Below are 4513 nucleotides of genomic sequence, written 5' to 3'. Positions count from 1 at the left end.
TGTCATCGTGTGGTTGGTGGGTTCAAACGGACAAAGGGCGCGCAAAGCTCATGGATCAGATGCGTTAAGAAACACGCGTTGCTGTGGTCCCTCACGCTCTCAGCCACCTGATCGTCCTCTCATCAGATCTGACGCACGCAAAGCCGCAGGTGCATCAAAAACCCTCACACGCGCGCCACACACAATAACAGCTAAGAATTTTCCAATTTTTTTTATTTTTAATTACATAACCTATGTTTTTTACTTATTTATATATATATATATATATATATTAATCAAAATATTTTCTTTTTCTTAAATAAAAATAACCATTTATTTTTATTTTGTGGTGTTATTCTAAATTTTTTTTAATAATAATAATTTTATTATTTTTTATTATATACATGTTTTAATGTAAATATTAATGCAGTGTATTTTCCCTTAATTATTTATTTAAATCTTTAAAAAATTCATAAATATATTATTTTGATGCTAAAAAATTTCTTAAAAATTATTTTTACCCTCGATTTTATTCTCTTATCCTGATTTAATTAATTAGGTCGCGAGACCAATAATTAATTAAATCATTTATATTTTCTTATTTAAATTCGTACCCTAATCAGGGTTTACGACGAACATCCCACTACACTGAATATTTCTTTTGTGCCTTTTCAGGGTTATCAACATGGTTCACTCCGATAACACGCCCGATCAAAATACAAAAGCTAAGTGTTTTATTTATTCGATGTCTATTCTGTTTCCTTTTTAATTTTAGGGTTTGTCCTTATATTTCTGAACTGTGCATACATTCACTCCCTCTCTTTCTGCCTTGTCTTTTCAGGGTTACCCCCGAAGTTTCCTCCGACTCTAACCAACCATATCAGATCAGATCCAAATCAAAGCTAAGTATTATTTATCATTCATTATTAATTTATTTATCTTTTATTTTATTAAGGTTAACCTCATTTGCCTCCGAACCGATAATGCACTCACCCCTCTGTTTATTCTTTCTTTTCCAATTTTCAGGGTTTGTCAACTGCCAAAGCTACGAGTATTGGTAACCCTAAACCCTATTCACAAATTATTACTTGTGTTAAACCTTTTGCCTTTTATTTTTATATCCCGCTGGTTTCAATTCCCCTCTCCTCCGCTGGTTACAATTTCCCTTCCCCATTATTATTGTTATATTATTGTGTGGTTAGTAATTATAGGGAGTGCAACTTATTAATTGAATTAGCATCACGTAATTTTATAAGATAACATAACTGAACATAATCATGTGATTGGTGCACACACGCACGCTTTTGGGTAACCCTCTCTGTTGCCTTGTTGCCTGTTGCCTTGTTGCCTGTTGCCTTTGTGTTTTGCAGAATAAGCCACGTCCCTCGAATTCGAGGATACCTCAGCCATGTTGCCTCGATAAAAAGGTCACGACCCTAATGATGCTGCCTTCGATACACAAATGACCTAGACCCTCGGATGTTGCCTACGAAAAGGCTGAGGTATCTTCTGGCTGCCTACGAAAATGGCTTATTCTGATCCTTGCCTTAGACTACCTGCCCTTCTATGGCATGGGATAGTCTTATGGCAAAGGATGCTTCGATGACCCTTCAGCCTCCAAACGAAAGGCTTCCTGCCCTCTTTATGGCAAGGATAGACCCTTTCATTCTGAAAGGCAAAAAAGAGACCTATCATCTGAGTTTAAGGTAATTGCCCCTAATTGCCTTGCAATGCTCAAACCTTTTTATTATATTCTTTCTCATAATTTTTCAAAAGGGCAACGCTTATTCACAAGCTAAAGTCCCTATCTCTTTCATCTACTTTTTCTGAAAACGAGCAAGCCAAGCAATTAAGAGCCCATGGAAAACCATGGATGCAAAGGGTGCCTTACACCTTCCCTTTGCATAAATTACCCCCCGAACTTAGATTTCTTTTAAAAGGTTTTTTTCTGTTTCTTTTTGCCTTTCCGAATCTGTTTGGATAAAATAAAAGTCGGTGGCGACTCATGCTTAACCGCAACATTTTTCGATTATAAAAAGTCAGTTCACCGGGTTACAGAACTGGCGACTCTGCTGGGGATTTTTCGATTAAGAGGGGTTACCTTAAAAGTTTAGGATTCACTTAAATGTTTTCTATTGTTTGTTTTGCTTGCTTTACTTTTGCAGGGCTGTTTTGGGTATTCTGCTGTGTGAAAGGTCCTACACCCGGATCTAGTGTACCTTAAGTATGTGGCATGAGACCAGGGAGGCTGTACGACATGTATCGTTACGGTTGAACTGGTGGCCACCGTTAGTGCGACGCTTTGGTTTGTCCTGATGGCCCTTGAATCTGATCGAGGAGACATTTGGCTACCGCGTGGTGTCATGAGCACTAATTCGCCCTTAGAACCTTAGTCGAACTTGACTTTGGCTTATAAGAAGTAGCGAGATGGCTGGCTTCGGATTCCTGACTGAAGCCGGTTGATACTCGATGCTACACTCATTGAGATTGGACTCAAGGGATGCTTTTGGCTGGCCGATTGAGTGCTATGTTGAGACAATGCCCACGAGAAAGATCAGGGATATGAGCACCATAGAACCTGGTTACTTTTTAGGACAGGTTGAACCAACTAAACGAAAGGAAGAAGGGTATATACCTATGAACTTCATGCAAGCCTACCCTTAAGGCAATTGTGTGACTTGTTTGTGTTTGTTATCTACTTGGCATCATAACATCATAACATCATAACATCATGACATATCATAACAACTAACAAATTTCAAGGACCAAGAAATTTATATTTACACTGTTTTGTAGGACATGGCTTTTTCTACCAGAGATTATGTACGACTCAACTTTGTAGGGATACCTTCTGAGCTTAAGGAGCTCGCCTTAGAAGTCCCTGGAGACTCTAAGTTTGCTGAAAGACATGGTTATCTTCTTCGACTGGTCACCTCTCAATTTGAAGAAGATATGATGAGAGTCTTATGCCAATTCTTTGATCCCGAACATCATTGCTTCACTTTTCCGGATTATCAGTTGGTACCTACTTTGGAGGAGTTCTCAAACTTACTTGGTGTACCTATATCTAAGCATCTGCCCTTTACTGGATTGGAAAGCACTCCGAAACTCGAGACTATTGCTGCTGCACTTCACCTAAAGAGATCAGACATCGCCTCCAACTGGGACACCAAGAATGGAGTAGAAGGTCTCTCAGCCAAATTCTTATTTGGAAAAGCTCGACAATTTCTAAAGGCCATGAGCTACCATGCTTTTGAAGATGTTTTGGCTTTGTTAATATATAGTTTGGTTTTGTTTCCTAATCCTGATCAATTCATTGATGTGCACGCAATCAAGATTTTTCTGACTCACAACCCCGTGCCTACGCTACTTGGAGATATTCTACATTCCCTTCACTCTCGTGTCATGAAGAAGCGAGGGACTCTTATGTGTTGCACACCCTTGCTGGCTAGGTGGTTTATTTCGCACCTTCCACGCTCAGTAGTCAGAAACGATCAAAAGATGCAATGGTCTCGAAGAATCATGTCACTTTCTCACTCAGATATCCGTTGGCATGTTATGTCTCAAGAGTACGTCACTATCATCGATCATTGTGGGAAATTCCCTAATGTGCCTCTCCTTGGCATTAGAGGAGGAATCACCTACAATCCTTCATTAGCTTTACGACAATTTGGTTATGCTCGAAGGGATGGTCCTCATCACTTGCTCATTGAAGGGGTTGTTTTCAATTATGAAGAAGACGTTCGTAATCAACGCCAAGAGTTCATACGCGCTTGGAACAAGGTGTACAGGGTGGATAGCAAAAGTTGGGGGCAAAAGAACTCCCTTCCCTCAGAACCTTATCTTAGATGGGTACGCACTCGCGCTCAACGCTTTGTCATGCCATATCCTTATGTTAGACCTGTGATTGTTGAACCTGAATGTGAAGAGAAGGTTCCTTTAGTTGTTCTCCATCCAGACATGCCCACTGATCTAGAAGAACTACAAAAATCATGGGTCCAATTGAAAGAAGAAAGGGATACTTTTGAGGCTCATTTCCGCGCCAAAGAGAAACAAGTGTTAGAACTCACAAGGCTACTTCAAGCAGAACAGAACGTCAACAACTTCATCGGATCAAAGAGGAAGCGTCCATGGGAAGCTTGAAAAATTCTAGTTTATTGTTATTATTATTCCTAGTTGTTTCCATATTTATTTTTGTAAGCCAAAATGGCAAAGAACCATAAACTAAAGTACAATTTAATTATTATTATTATTATTATTAACAAAGTTTTTTCTTTCTTTCTTGTTTAAAGTGAATTTAAATTTTAAGGTCCTTGAAAACATTGCATATGCATAATCATATCATTCATAAACATCGCATCACAGGTTTCATAAAACCAAATGCCTCATCTTTGTTGCTGTTTATTTCAGTAAGAAAGATGAATCTCGAACAATCTGTCAAGGATCTCCAAGCTCAGAATGCTGAATTTCAAACTCTGATCCTGACCCTAGCCAATGGGCAAAACGAGCTGAAAGCCCTTCTGACTAAGAAGGA

This window comes from Vicia villosa, linkage group LG2 (assembly GCF_029867415.1).
Source record: "Vicia villosa cultivar HV-30 ecotype Madison, WI linkage group LG2, Vvil1.0, whole genome shotgun sequence".
In the NCBI taxonomy this organism is placed as follows: domain Eukaryota; kingdom Viridiplantae; phylum Streptophyta; class Magnoliopsida; order Fabales; family Fabaceae; genus Vicia; species Vicia villosa.
The sequence above is the reverse complement of the archived record's forward strand: the minus strand, read 5'-3'. Positions refer to the sequence as shown.